At 38.7% G+C, this 14,455-nt stretch overlaps 20 non-coding genes across 20 annotated transcripts; all 20 read right to left on the bottom strand.

The window, feature by feature from the left end:
* Positions 1–415: 415 nt before the first annotated feature.
* Positions 416–488, bottom strand: trnar-ucg (transfer RNA arginine (anticodon UCG)). Its single transcript has one exon. It is a non-coding gene; the product is annotated as a tRNA-Arg (tRNA).
* A 644-nt stretch (positions 489–1,132) lies between these two features.
* Positions 1,133–1,205, bottom strand: trnar-ucg (transfer RNA arginine (anticodon UCG)). The gene has a single exon. It is a non-coding gene; the product is annotated as a tRNA-Arg (tRNA).
* Positions 1,206–1,849: 644 nt separating this feature from the next.
* Positions 1,850–1,922, bottom strand: trnar-ucg (transfer RNA arginine (anticodon UCG)). The gene has a single exon. It is a non-coding gene; the product is annotated as a tRNA-Arg (tRNA).
* A 644-nt stretch (positions 1,923–2,566) lies between these two features.
* trnar-ucg (transfer RNA arginine (anticodon UCG)) lies at positions 2,567–2,639 on the bottom strand. Its single transcript has one exon. It is a non-coding gene; the product is annotated as a tRNA-Arg (tRNA).
* A 644-nt stretch (positions 2,640–3,283) lies between these two features.
* On the bottom strand, positions 3,284–3,356 carry trnar-ucg (transfer RNA arginine (anticodon UCG)). The gene has a single exon. It is a non-coding gene; the product is annotated as a tRNA-Arg (tRNA).
* Positions 3,357–4,000: 644 nt separating this feature from the next.
* On the bottom strand, positions 4,001–4,073 carry trnar-ucg (transfer RNA arginine (anticodon UCG)). Its single transcript has one exon. It is a non-coding gene; the product is annotated as a tRNA-Arg (tRNA).
* A 644-nt stretch (positions 4,074–4,717) lies between these two features.
* Positions 4,718–4,790, bottom strand: trnar-ucg (transfer RNA arginine (anticodon UCG)). The gene has a single exon. It is a non-coding gene; the product is annotated as a tRNA-Arg (tRNA).
* A 644-nt stretch (positions 4,791–5,434) lies between these two features.
* On the bottom strand, positions 5,435–5,507 carry trnar-ucg (transfer RNA arginine (anticodon UCG)). Its single transcript has one exon. It is a non-coding gene; the product is annotated as a tRNA-Arg (tRNA).
* A 644-nt stretch (positions 5,508–6,151) lies between these two features.
* trnar-ucg (transfer RNA arginine (anticodon UCG)) lies at positions 6,152–6,224 on the bottom strand. The gene has a single exon. It is a non-coding gene; the product is annotated as a tRNA-Arg (tRNA).
* A 644-nt stretch (positions 6,225–6,868) lies between these two features.
* Positions 6,869–6,941, bottom strand: trnar-ucg (transfer RNA arginine (anticodon UCG)). Its single transcript has one exon. It is a non-coding gene; the product is annotated as a tRNA-Arg (tRNA).
* A 644-nt stretch (positions 6,942–7,585) lies between these two features.
* On the bottom strand, positions 7,586–7,658 carry trnar-ucg (transfer RNA arginine (anticodon UCG)). Its single transcript has one exon. It is a non-coding gene; the product is annotated as a tRNA-Arg (tRNA).
* A 644-nt stretch (positions 7,659–8,302) lies between these two features.
* On the bottom strand, positions 8,303–8,375 carry trnar-ucg (transfer RNA arginine (anticodon UCG)). The gene has a single exon. It is a non-coding gene; the product is annotated as a tRNA-Arg (tRNA).
* A 644-nt stretch (positions 8,376–9,019) lies between these two features.
* trnar-ucg (transfer RNA arginine (anticodon UCG)) lies at positions 9,020–9,092 on the bottom strand. Its single transcript has one exon. It is a non-coding gene; the product is annotated as a tRNA-Arg (tRNA).
* Positions 9,093–9,736: 644 nt separating this feature from the next.
* On the bottom strand, positions 9,737–9,809 carry trnar-ucg (transfer RNA arginine (anticodon UCG)). Its single transcript has one exon. It is a non-coding gene; the product is annotated as a tRNA-Arg (tRNA).
* A 644-nt stretch (positions 9,810–10,453) lies between these two features.
* trnar-ucg (transfer RNA arginine (anticodon UCG)) lies at positions 10,454–10,526 on the bottom strand. The gene has a single exon. It is a non-coding gene; the product is annotated as a tRNA-Arg (tRNA).
* A 644-nt stretch (positions 10,527–11,170) lies between these two features.
* Positions 11,171–11,243, bottom strand: trnar-ucg (transfer RNA arginine (anticodon UCG)). The gene has a single exon. It is a non-coding gene; the product is annotated as a tRNA-Arg (tRNA).
* Positions 11,244–11,887: 644 nt separating this feature from the next.
* Positions 11,888–11,960, bottom strand: trnar-ucg (transfer RNA arginine (anticodon UCG)). Its single transcript has one exon. It is a non-coding gene; the product is annotated as a tRNA-Arg (tRNA).
* A 644-nt stretch (positions 11,961–12,604) lies between these two features.
* Positions 12,605–12,677, bottom strand: trnar-ucg (transfer RNA arginine (anticodon UCG)). Its single transcript has one exon. It is a non-coding gene; the product is annotated as a tRNA-Arg (tRNA).
* Positions 12,678–13,321: 644 nt separating this feature from the next.
* Positions 13,322–13,394, bottom strand: trnar-ucg (transfer RNA arginine (anticodon UCG)). The gene has a single exon. It is a non-coding gene; the product is annotated as a tRNA-Arg (tRNA).
* Positions 13,395–14,038: 644 nt separating this feature from the next.
* On the bottom strand, positions 14,039–14,111 carry trnar-ucg (transfer RNA arginine (anticodon UCG)). The gene has a single exon. It is a non-coding gene; the product is annotated as a tRNA-Arg (tRNA).
* Positions 14,112–14,455: the final 344 nt, after the last annotated feature.

Raw genomic sequence — 14,455 nt, 5'->3', positions numbered from 1 at the left:
GCCTTATCTCGGGAAATTGCGAACATGTCCAAAATTGCTGAGCTAATGAAATTAAACAACAACGAGGAGAGTAAAACCCTCAATCTTCTGATTTGAAGTCAAACACCTTATCCATTATGCGACACACTCTACTCCACATAATCCTATATGACATCATTCAGACGTTGTTTTGCAACAATAGACATCAAATTTGTGAACCGGTCCGAATGAGGAAAGCTAGTGATATTGAACAAGTACGAAGAGACGCTATCCCTCAATCTTGTGATGCAGAATCAGACATAATATTTCACGGGTCTCGCATTCTTAGATCATTGAAGTTGCATAACAATATCCTAGCATTTCAAAGCAACAAGAACAAAGACTTATTTCAGGAAATTGCAAACAAGTCTAAATTAACTGCGTTTATGAAATTAAACGACCACGAAGGGACTCGAACCCTCAATCTTCTGATTCGAAGTCAGACGCCTTATCCATTAGGCCACGCAGCCTGTCACATATAGACCTATATGACATCATGCAGACGTTGTTTTGCCACAATAGACATGAAAATTGCGAACCTGTCCGAATGAGGAAAGCTAGTGATATTGAACAAGTACGAAGAGACGCTATCCCTCAATCTTGTGATGCATAATCAGACACAATATTACTCAGGCCTCGCACTCTTAGATTATTAAATTGTATAACAATGTCCTAGCTTTTCAAAGCAAGAAGAACAAAGCCTTATCTCGGGAAATTGCGAACATGTCCAAAATTGCTGAGCTAATGAAATTAAACAACAATGAGGAGAGTCAAACCCTCAATCTTCTGATTTGAAGTCAAACACCTTATCCATTATGCGACACACTCTACTCCACATAATCCTATATGACATCATTCAGACGTTGTTTTGCAACAATAGACATCAAATTTGTGAACCGGTCCGAATGAGGAAAGCTAGTGATATTGAACAAGTATGAAGAGACGCTATCTCTCAATCTTGTGATGCAGAATCAGACACAATATTTCACGGGTCTCGCACTCTTAGATCATTGAAGTTGCATAACAATATCCTAGCATTTCAAAGCAACAAGAACAAAGAGTTATTTCAGGAAATTGCAAACAAGTCTAAATGAACTGCGTTTATGAAATTAAACGACCACGAAGGGACTCGAACCCTCAATCTTCTGATTCGAAGTCAGACGCCTTATCCATTAGGCCACGCAGCCTGTTACATATACTCCTATATGACATCATGCAGACGTTGTTTTGCCACAATAGACATGAAAATTGCGAACCTGTCCGAATGAGGAAAGCTAGTGATATTGAACAAGTACGAAGAGACTCTATCCCTCAATCTTGTGATGCATTATCAGACACAATATTACTCAGGCCTCGCACTCTTAGATTATTAAATTGTATAACAATGTCCTAGCTTTTCAAAGCAAGAAAAACAAAGCCTTATCTCGGGAAATTGCGAACATGTCCAAAATAGCTGAGCTAATGAAATTAAACCACAACGAGGAGAGTAAAACCCTCAATCTTCTGATTTGAAGTCAAACACCTTATCCATTATGCGACACACTCTACTCCACATAATCCTATATGACATCATTCAGACGTTGTTTTGCAACAATAGACATCAAATTTGTGAACCGGTCCGAATGAGGAAAGCTAGTGATATTGAACAAGTATGAAGAGACGCTATCCCTCAATCTTGTGATGCAGAATCAGACACAATATTTCACGGGTCTCGCATTCTTAGATCATTGAAGTTGCATAACAATATCCTAGCATTTCAAAGCAACAAGAACAAAGACTTTTTTCAGGAAATTGCAAACAAGTCTAAATGAACTGCGTTTATGAAATTAAACGACCACGAAGGGACTCGAACCCTCAATCTTCTGATTCGAAGTCAGACGGCTTATCCATTAGGCCACGCAGCCTATTACATATATTCCTATATGACATCATGCAGACGTTGTTTTGCCACAATAGACATGAAAATTGCGAACCTGTCCGAATGAGGAAAGCTAGTGATATTGAACAAGTACGAAGAGACTCTATCCCTCAATCTTGTGATGGATTATCAGACACAATATTACTCAGGCCTCGCACTCTTAGATTATTAAATTGTATAAAAATGTCCTAGCTTTTCAAAGCAAGAAGAACAAAGCCTTATCTCGGGAAATTGCGAACATGTCCAAAATTGCTGAGCTAATGAAATTAAACAACAACGAGGAGAGTAAAACCCTCAATCTTCTGATTTGAAGTCAAACACCTTATCCATTATGCGACACACTCTACTCCACATAATCCTATATGACATCATTCAGACGTTGTTTTGCAACAATAGACATCAAATTTGTGAACCGGTCCGAATGAGGAAAGCTAGTGATATTGAACAAGTACGAAGAGACGCTATCCCTCAATCTTGTGATGCAAAATCAGACATAATATTTCACGGGTCTCGCATTCTTAGATCATTGAAGTTGCATAACAATATCCTAGCATTTCAAAGCAACAAGAACAAAGACTTATTTCAGGAAATTGCAAACAAGTCTAAATTAACTGCGTTTATGAAATTAAACGACCACGAAGGGACTCGAACCCTCAATCTTCTGATTCGAAGGCAGACGCCTTATCCATTAGGCCACGCAGCCTGTCACATATGGACCTATATGACATCATGCAGACGTTGTTTTGCCACAATAGACATGAAAATTGCGAACCTGTCCGAATGAGGAAAGCTAGTGATATTGAACAAGTACGAAGAGACACTATCCCTCAATCTTGTGATGCATAATCAGACACAATATTACTCAGGCCTCGCACTCTTAGATTATTAAATTGTATAACAATGTCCTAGCTTTTCAAAGCAAGAAGAACAAAGCCTTATCTCGGGAAATTGCGAACATGTCCAAAATTGCTGAGCTAATGAAATTAAACAACAACGAGGAGAGTAAAACCCTCAATCTTCTGATTTGAAGTCAAACACCTTATCCATTATGCGACACACTCTACTCCACATAATCCTATATGACATCATTCAGACGTTGTTTTGCAACAATAGACATCAAATTTGTGAACCGGTCCGAATGAGGAAAGCTAGTGATATTGAACAAGTACGAAGAGACGCTATCCCTCAATCTTGTGATGCAGAATCAGACATAATATTTCACGGGTCTCGCATTCTTAGATCATTGAAGTTGCATAACAATATCCTAGCATTTCAAAGCAACAAGAACAAAGACTTATTTCAGGAAATTGCAAACAAGTCTAAATTAACTGCGTTTATGAAATTAAACGACCACGAAGGGACTCGAACCCTCAATCTTCTGATTCGAAGTCAGACGCCTTATCCATTAGGCCACGCAGCCTGTCACATATGGACCTATATGACATCATGCAGACGTTGTTTTGCCACAATAGACATGAAAATTGCGAACCTGTCCGAATGAGGAAAGCTAGTGATATTGAACAAGTACGAAGAGACGCTATCCCTCAATCTTGTGATGCATAATCAGACACAATATTACTCAGGCCTCGCACTCTTAGATTATTAAATTGTATAACAATGTCCTAGCTTTTCAAAGCAAGAAGAACAAAGCCTTATCTCGGGAAATTGCGAACATGTCCAAAATTGCTGAGCTAATGAAATTAAACAACAACGAGGAGAGTAAAACCCTCAATCTTCTGATTTGAAGTCAAACACCTTATCCATTATGCGACACACTCTACTCCACATAATCCTATATGACATCATTCAGACGTTGTTTTGCAACAATAGACATCAAATTTGTGAACCGGTCCGAATGAGGAAAGCTAGTGATATTGAACAAGTACGAAGAGACGCTATCCCTCAATCTTGTGATGCAGAATCAGACATAATATTTCACGGGTCTCGCATTCTTAGATCATTGAAGTTGCATAACAATATCCTAGCATTTCAAAGCAACAAGAACAAAGACTTATTTCAGGAAATTGCAAACAAGTCTAAATTAACTGCGTTTATGAAATTAAACGACCACGAAGGGACTCGAACCCTCAATCTTCTGATTCGAAGTCAGACGCCTTATCCATTAGGCCACGCAGCCTGTCACATATAGACCTATATGACATCATGCAGACGTTGTTTTGCCACAATAGACATGAAAATTGCGAACCTGTCCGAATGAGGAAAGCTAGTGATATTGAACAAGTACGAAGAGACGCTATCCCTCAATCTTGTGATGCATAATCAGACACAATATTACTCAGGCCTCGCACTCTTAGATTATTAAATTGTATAACAATGTCCTAGCTTTTCAAAGCAAGAAGAACAAAGCCTTATCTCGGGAAATTGCGAACATGTCCAAAATTGCTGAGCTAATGAAATTAAACAACAATGAGGAGAGTCAAACCCTCAATCTTCTGATTTGAAGTCAAACACCTTATCCATTATGCGACACACTCTACTCCACATAATCCTATATGACATCATTCAGACGTTGTTTTGCAACAATAGACATCAAATTTGTGAACCGGTCCGAATGAGGAAAGCTAGTGATATTGAACAAGTATGAAGAGACGCTATCCCTCAATCTTGTGATGCAGAATCAGACACAATATTTCACGGGTCTCGCATTCTTAGATCATTGAAGTTGCATAACAATATCCTAGCATTTCAAAGCAACAAGAACAAAGACTTTTTTCAGGAAATTGCAAACAAGTCTAAATGAACTGCGTTTATGAAATTAAACGACCACGAAGGGACTCGAACCCTCAATCTTCTGATTCGAAGTCAGACGGCTTATCCATTAGGCCACGCAGCCTATTACATATATTCCTATATGACATCATGCAGACGTTGTTTTGCCACAATAGACATGAAAATTGCGAACCTGTCCGAATGAGGAAAGCTAGTGATATTGAACAAGTACGAAGAGACTCTATCCCTCAATCTTGTGATGGATTATCAGACACAATATTACTCAGGCCTCGCACTCTTAGATTATTAAATTGTATAAAAATGTCCTAGCTTTTCAAAGCAAGAAGAACAAAGCCTTATCTCGGGAAATTGCGAACATGTCCAAAATTGCTGAGCTAATGAAATTAAACAACAACGAGGAGAGTAAAACCCTCAATCTTCTGATTTGAAGTCAAACACCTTATCCATTATGCGACACACTCTACTCCACATAATCCTATATGACATCATTCAGACGTTGTTTTGCAACAATAGACATCAAATTTGTGAACCGGTCCGAATGAGGAAAGCTAGTGATATTGAACAAGTACGAAGAGACGCTATCCCTCAATCTTGTGATGCAAAATCAGACATAATATTTCACGGGTCTCGCATTCTTAGATCATTGAAGTTGCATAACAATATCCTAGCATTTCAAAGCAACAAGAACAAAGACTTATTTCAGGAAATTGCAAACAAGTCTAAATTAACTGCGTTTATGAAATTAAACGACCACGAAGGGACTCGAACCCTCAATCTTCTGATTCGAAGGCAGACGCCTTATCCATTAGGCCACGCAGCCTGTCACATATGGACCTATATGACATCATGCAGACGTTGTTTTGCCACAATAGACATGAAAATTGCGAACCTGTCCGAATGAGGAAAGCTAGTGATATTGAACAAGTACGAAGAGACACTATCCCTCAATCTTGTGATGCATAATCAGACACAATATTACTCAGGCCTCGCACTCTTAGATTATTAAATTGTATAACAATGTCCTAGCTTTTCAAAGCAAGAAGAACAAAGCCTTATCTCGGGAAATTGCGAACATGTCCAAAATTGCTGAGCTAATGAAATTAAACAACAACGAGGAGAGTAAAACCCTCAATCTTCTGATTTGAAGTCAAACACCTTATCCATTATGCGACACACTCTACTCCACATAATCCTATATGACATCATTCAGACGTTGTTTTGCAACAATAGACATCAAATTTGTGAACCGGTCCGAATGAGGAAAGCTAGTGATATTGAACAAGTACGAAGAGACGCTATCCCTCAATCTTGTGATGCAGAATCAGACATAATATTTCACGGGTCTCGCATTCTTAGATCATTGAAGTTGCATAACAATATCCTAGCATTTCAAAGCAACAAGAACAAAGACTTATTTCAGGAAATTGCAAACAAGTCTAAATTAACTGCGTTTATGAAATTAAACGACCACGAAGGGACTCGAACCCTCAATCTTCTGATTCGAAGTCAGACGCCTTATCCATTAGGCCACGCAGCCTGTCACATATGGACCTATATGACATCATGCAGACGTTGTTTTGCCACAATAGACATGAAAATTGCGAACCTGTCCGAATGAGGAAAGCTAGTGATATTGAACAAGTACGAAGAGACGCTATCCCTCAATCTTGTGATGCATAATCAGACACAATATTACTCAGGCCTCGCACTCTTAGATTATTAAATTGTATAACAATGTCCTAGCTTTTCAAAGCAAGAAGAACAAAGCCTTATCTCGGGAAATTGCGAACATGTCCAAAATTGCTGAGCTAATGAAATTAAACAACAACGAGGAGAGTAAAACCCTCAATCTTCTGATTTGAAGTCAAACACCTTATCCATTATGCGACACACTCTACTCCACATAATCCTATATGACATCATTCAGACGTTGTTTTGCAACAATAGACATCAAATTTGTGAACCGGTCCGAATGAGGAAAGCTAGTGATATTGAACAAGTACGAAGAGACGCTATCCCTCAATCTTGTGATGCAGAATCAGACATAATATTTCACGGGTCTCGCATTCTTAGATCATTGAAGTTGCATAACAATATCCTAGCATTTCAAAGCAACAAGAACAAAGACTTATTTCAGGAAATTGCAAACAAGTCTAAATTAACTGCGTTTATGAAATTAAACGACCACGAAGGGACTCGAACCCTCAATCTTCTGATTCGAAGTCAGACGCCTTATCCATTAGGCCACGCAGCCTGTCACATATAGACCTATATGACATCATGCAGACGTTGTTTTGCCACAATAGACATGAAAATTGCGAACCTGTCCGAATGAGGAAAGCTAGTGATATTGAACAAGTACGAAGAGACGCTATCCCTCAATCTTGTGATGCATAATCAGACACAATATTACTCAGGCCTCGCACTCTTAGATTATTAAATTGTATAACAATGTCCTAGCTTTTCAAAGCAAGAAGAACAAAGCCTTATCTCGGGAAATTGCGAACATGTCCAAAATTGCTGAGCTAATGAAATTAAACAACAATGAGGAGAGTCAAACCCTCAATCTTCTGATTTGAAGTCAAACACCTTATCCATTATGCGACACACTCTACTCCACATAATCCTATATGACATCATTCAGACGTTGTTTTGCAACAATAGACATCAAATTTGTGAACCGGTCCGAATGAGGAAAGCTAGTGATATTGAACAAGTATGAAGAGACGCTATCTCTCAATCTTGTGATGCAGAATCAGACACAATATTTCACGGGTCTCGCACTCTTAGATCATTGAAGTTGCATAACAATATCCTAGCATTTCAAAGCAACAAGAACAAAGAGTTATTTCAGGAAATTGCAAACAAGTCTAAATGAACTGCGTTTATGAAATTAAACGACCACGAAGGGACTCGAACCCTCAATCTTCTGATTCGAAGTCAGACGCCTTATCCATTAGGCCACGCAGCCTGTTACATATACTCCTATATGACATCATGCAGACGTTGTTTTGCCACAATAGACATGAAAATTGCGAACCTGTCCGAATGAGGAAAGCTAGTGATATTGAACAAGTACGAAGAGACTCTATCCCTCAATCTTGTGATGCATTATCAGACACAATATTACTCAGGCCTCGCACTCTTAGATTATTAAATTGTATAACAATGTCCTAGCTTTTCAAAGCAAGAAAAACAAAGCCTTATCTCGGGAAATTGCGAACATGTCCAAAATAGCTGAGCTAATGAAATTAAACCACAACGAGGAGAGTAAAACCCTCAATCTTCTGATTTGAAGTCAAACACCTTATCCATTATGCGACACACTCTACTCCACATAATCCTATATGACATCATTCAGACGTTGTTTTGCAACAATAGACATCAAATTTGTGAACCGGTCCGAATGAGGAAAGCTAGTGATATTGAACAAGTATGAAGAGACGCTATCCCTCAATCTTGTGATGCAGAATCAGACACAATATTTCACGGGTCTCGCATTCTTAGATCATTGAAGTTGCATAACAATATCCTAGCATTTCAAAGCAACAAGAACAAAGACTTTTTTCAGGAAATTGCAAACAAGTCTAAATGAACTGCGTTTATGAAATTAAACGACCACGAAGGGACTCGAACCCTCAATCTTCTGATTCGAAGTCAGACGGCTTATCCATTAGGCCACGCAGCCTATTACATATATTCCTATATGACATCATGCAGACGTTGTTTTGCCACAATAGACATGAAAATTGCGAACCTGTCCGAATGAGGAAAGCTAGTGATATTGAACAAGTACGAAGAGACTCTATCCCTCAATCTTGTGATGGATTATCAGACACAATATTACTCAGGCCTCGCACTCTTAGATTATTAAATTGTATAAAAATGTCCTAGCTTTTCAAAGCAAGAAGAACAAAGCCTTATCTCGGGAAATTGCGAACATGTCCAAAATTGCTGAGCTAATGAAATTAAACAACAACGAGGAGAGTAAAACCCTCAATCTTCTGATTTGAAGTCAAACACCTTATCCATTATGCGACACACTCTACTCCACATAATCCTATATGACATCATTCAGACGTTGTTTTGCAACAATAGACATCAAATTTGTGAACCGGTCCGAATGAGGAAAGCTAGTGATATTGAACAAGTACGAAGAGACGCTATCCCTCAATCTTGTGATGCAAAATCAGACATAATATTTCACGGGTCTCGCATTCTTAGATCATTGAAGTTGCATAACAATATCCTAGCATTTCAAAGCAACAAGAACAAAGACTTATTTCAGGAAATTGCAAACAAGTCTAAATTAACTGCGTTTATGAAATTAAACGACCACGAAGGGACTCGAACCCTCAATCTTCTGATTCGAAGGCAGACGCCTTATCCATTAGGCCACGCAGCCTGTCACATATGGACCTATATGACATCATGCAGACGTTGTTTTGCCACAATAGACATGAAAATTGCGAACCTGTCCGAATGAGGAAAGCTAGTGATATTGAACAAGTACGAAGAGACACTATCCCTCAATCTTGTGATGCATAATCAGACACAATATTACTCAGGCCTCGCACTCTTAGATTATTAAATTGTATAACAATGTCCTAGCTTTTCAAAGCAAGAAGAACAAAGCCTTATCTCGGGAAATTGCGAACATGTCCAAAATTGCTGAGCTAATGAAATTAAACAACAACGAGGAGAGTAAAACCCTCAATCTTCTGATTTGAAGTCAAACACCTTATCCATTATGCGACACACTCTACTCCACATAATCCTATATGACATCATTCAGACGTTGTTTTGCAACAATAGACATCAAATTTGTGAACCGGTCCGAATGAGGAAAGCTAGTGATATTGAACAAGTACGAAGAGACGCTATCCCTCAATCTTGTGATGCAGAATCAGACATAATATTTCACGGGTCTCGCATTCTTAGATCATTGAAGTTGCATAACAATATCCTAGCATTTCAAAGCAACAAGAACAAAGACTTATTTCAGGAAATTGCAAACAAGTCTAAATTAACTGCGTTTATGAAATTAAACGACCACGAAGGGACTCGAACCCTCAATCTTCTGATTCGAAGTCAGACGCCTTATCCATTAGGCCACGCAGCCTGTCACATATGGACCTATATGACATCATGCAGACGTTGTTTTGCCACAATAGACATGAAAATTGCGAACCTGTCCGAATGAGGAAAGCTAGTGATATTGAACAAGTACGAAGAGACGCTATCCCTCAATCTTGTGATGCATAATCAGACACAATATTACTCAGGCCTCGCACTCTTAGATTATTAAATTGTATAACAATGTCCTAGCTTTTCAAAGCAAGAAGAACAAAGCCTTATCTCGGGAAATTGCGAACATGTCCAAAATTGCTGAGCTAATGAAATTAAACAACAACGAGGAGAGTAAAACCCTCAATCTTCTGATTTGAAGTCAAACACCTTATCCATTATGCGACACACTCTACTCCACATAATCCTATATGACATCATTCAGACGTTGTTTTGCAACAATAGACATCAAATTTGTGAACCGGTCCGAATGAGGAAAGCTAGTGATATTGAACAAGTACGAAGAGACGCTATCCCTCAATCTTGTGATGCAGAATCAGACATAATATTTCACGGGTCTCGCATTCTTAGATCATTGAAGTTGCATAACAATATCCTAGCATTTCAAAGCAACAAGAACAAAGACTTATTTCAGGAAATTGCAAACAAGTCTAAATTAACTGCGTTTATGAAATTAAACGACCACGAAGGGACTCGAACCCTCAATCTTCTGATTCGAAGTCAGACGCCTTATCCATTAGGCCACGCAGCCTGTCACATATAGACCTATATGACATCATGCAGACGTTGTTTTGCCACAATAGACATGAAAATTGCGAACCTGTCCGAATGAGGAAAGCTAGTGATATTGAACAAGTACGAAGAGACGCTATCCCTCAATCTTGTGATGCATAATCAGACACAATATTACTCAGGCCTCGCACTCTTAGATTATTAAATTGTATAACAATGTCCTAGCTTTTCAAAGCAAGAAGAACAAAGCCTTATCTCGGGAAATTGCGAACATGTCCAAAATTGCTGAGCTAATGAAATTAAACAACAATGAGGAGAGTCAAACCCTCAATCTTCTGATTTGAAGTCAAACACCTTATCCATTATGCGACACACTCTACTCCACATAATCCTATATGACATCATTCAGACGTTGTTTTGCAACAATAGACATCAAATTTGTGAACCGGTCCGAATGAGGAAAGCTAGTGATATTGAACAAGTATGAAGAGACGCTATCTCTCAATCTTGTGATGCAGAATCAGACACAATATTTCACGGGTCTCGCACTCTTAGATCATTGAAGTTGCATAACAATATCCTAGCATTTCAAAGCAACAAGAACAAAGAGTTATTTCAGGAAATTGCAAACAAGTCTAAATGAACTGCGTTTATGAAATTAAACGACCACGAAGGGACTCGAACCCTCAATCTTCTGAGTCGAAGTCAGACGCCTTATCCATTAGGCCACGCAGCCTGTTACATATACTCCTATATGACATCATGCAGACGTTGTTTTGCCACAATAGACATGAAAATTGCGAACCTGTCCGAATGAGGAAAGCTAGTGATATTGAACAAGTACGAAGAGACTCTATCCCTCAATCTTGTGATGCATTATCAGACACAATATTACTCAGGCCTCGCACTCTTAGATTATTAAATTGTATAACAATGTCCTAGCTTTTCAAAGCAAGAAAAACAAAGCCTTATCTCGGGAAATTGCGAACATGTCCAAAATAGCTGAGCTAATGAAATTAAACCACAACGAGGAGAGTAAAACCCTCAATCTTCTGATTTGAAGTCAAACACCTTATCCATTATGCGACACACTCTACTCCACATAATCCTATATGACATCATTCAGACGTTGTTTTGCAACAATAGACATCAAATTTGTGAACCGGTCCGAAAGAGGAAAGCTAGTGATATTGAACAAGTACGAAGAGACGCTATCCCTCAATCTTGTGATGCAAAATCAGACATAATATTTCACGGGTCTCGCATTCTTAGATCATTGAAGTTGCATAACAATATCCTAGCATTTCAAAGCAACAAGAACAAAGACTTATTTCAGGAAATTGCAAACAAGTCTAAATTAACTGCGTTTATGAAATTAAACGACCACGAAGGGACTCGAACCCTCAATCTTCTGATTCGAAGGCAGACGCCTTATCCATTAGGCCACGCAGCCTGTCACATATGGACCTATATGACATCATGCAGACGTTGTTTTGCCACAATAGACATGAAAATTGCGAACCTGTCCGAATGAGGAAAGCTAGTGATATTGAACAAGTACGAAGAGACGCTATCCCTCAATCTTGTGATGCATAATCAGACACAATATTACTCAGGCCTCGCACTCTTAGATTATTAAATTGTATAACAATGTCCTAGCTTTTCAAAGCAAGAAGAACAAAGCCTTATCTCGGGAAATTGCGAACATGTCCAAAATTGCTGAGCTAATGAAATTAAACAACAACGAGGAGAGTAAAACCCTCAATCTTCTGATTTGAAGTCAAACACCTTATCCATTATGCGACACACTCTACTCCACATAATCCTATATGACATCATTCAGACGTTGTTTTGCAACAATAGACATCAAATTTGTGAACCGGTCCGAATGAGGAAAGCTAGTGATATTGAACAAGTACGAAGAGACGCTATCCCTCAATCTTGTGATGCAGAATCAGACATAATATTTCACGGGTCTCGCATTCTTAGATCATTGAAGTTGCATAACAATATCCTAGCATTTCAAAGCAACAAGAACAAAGACTTATTTCAGGAAATTGCAAACAAGTCTAAATTAACTGCGTTTATGAAATTAAACGACCACGAAGGGACTCGAACCCTCAATCTTCTGATTCGAAGTCAGACGCCTTATCCATTAGGCCACGCAGCCTGTCACATATAGACCTATATGACATCATGCAGACGTTGTTTTGCCACAATAGACATGAAAATTGCGAACCTGTCCGAATGAGGAAAGCTAGTGATATTGAACAAGTACGAAGAGACGCTATCCCTCAATCTTGTGATGCATAATCAGACACAATATTACTCAGGCCTCGCACTCTTAGATTATTAAATTGTATAACAATGTCCTAGCTTTTCAAAGCAAGAAGAACAAAGCCTTATCTCGGGAAATTGCGAACATGTCCAAAATTGCTGAGCTAATGAAATTAAACAACAATGAGGAGAGTCAAACCCTCAATCTTCTGATTTGAAGTCAAACACCTTATCCATTATGCGACACACTCTACTCCACATAATCCTATATGACATCATTCAGACGTTGTTTTGCAACAATAGACATCAAATTTGTGAACCGGTCCGAATGAGGAAAGCTAGTGATATTGAACAAGTATGAAGAGACGCTATCTCTCAATCTTGTGATGCAGAATCAGACACAATATTTCACGGGTCTCGCACTCTTAGATCATTGAAGTTGCATAACAATATCCTAGCATTTCAAAGCAACAAGAACAAAGAGTTATTTCAGGAAATTGCAAACAAGTCTAAATGAACTGCGTTTATGAAATTAAACGACCACGAAGGGACTCGAACCCTCAATCTTCTGATTCGAAGTCAGACGCCTTATCCATTAGGCCACGCAGCCTGTTACATATACTCCTATATGACATCATGCAGACGTTGTTTTGCCACAATAGACATGAAAATTGCGAACCTGTCCGAATGAGGAAAGCTAGTGATATTGAACAAGTACGAAGAGACTCTATCCCTCAATCTTGTGATGCATTATCAGACACAATATTACTCAGGCCTCGCACTCTTAGATTATTAAATTGTATAACAATGTCCTAGCTTTTCAAAGCAAGAAAAACAAAGCCTTATCTCGGGAAATTGCGAACATGTCCAAAATAGCTGAGCTAATGAAATTAAACCACAACGAGGAGAGTAAAACCCTCAATCTTCTGATTTGAAGTCAAACACCTTATCCATTATGCGACACACTCTACTCCACATAATCCTATATGACATCATTCAGACGTTGTTTTGCAACAATAGACATCAAATTTGTGAACCGGTCTGAAAGAGGAAAGCTAGTGATATTGAACAAGTACGAAGAGACGCTATCCCTCAATCTTGTGATGCAAAATCAGACATAATATTTCACGGGTCTCGCATTCTTAGATCATTGAAGTTGCATAACAATATCCTAGCATTTCAAAGCAACAAGAACAAAGACTTATTTCAGGAAATTGCAAACAAGTCTAAATTAACTGCGTTTATGAAATTAAACGACCACGAAGGGACTCGAACCCTCAATCTTCTGATTCGAAGGCAGACGCCTTATCCATTAGGCCACGCAGCCTGTCACATATGGACCTATATGACATCATGCAGACGTTGTTTTGCCACAATAGACATGAAAATTGCGAACCTGTCCGAATGAGGAAAGCTAGTGATATTGAACAAGTACGAAGAGACGCTATCCCTCAATCTTGTGATGCATAATCAGACACAATATTACTCAGGCCTCGCACTCTTAGATTATTAAATTGTATAACAATGTCCTAGCTTTTCAAAGCAAGAAGAACAAAGCCTTATCTCGGGAAATTGCGAACATGTCCAAAATTGCTGAGCTAATGAAATTAAACAACAACGAGGAGAGTAAAACCCTCAATCTTCTGATTTGAAGTCAAACACCTTATCCAT

This window comes from Salvelinus fontinalis, chromosome 15 (assembly GCF_029448725.1).
Source record: "Salvelinus fontinalis isolate EN_2023a chromosome 15, ASM2944872v1, whole genome shotgun sequence".
Taxonomy (NCBI): domain Eukaryota; kingdom Metazoa; phylum Chordata; class Actinopteri; order Salmoniformes; family Salmonidae; genus Salvelinus; species Salvelinus fontinalis.
This window is presented reverse-complemented; position numbering and strand designations above follow the sequence as displayed.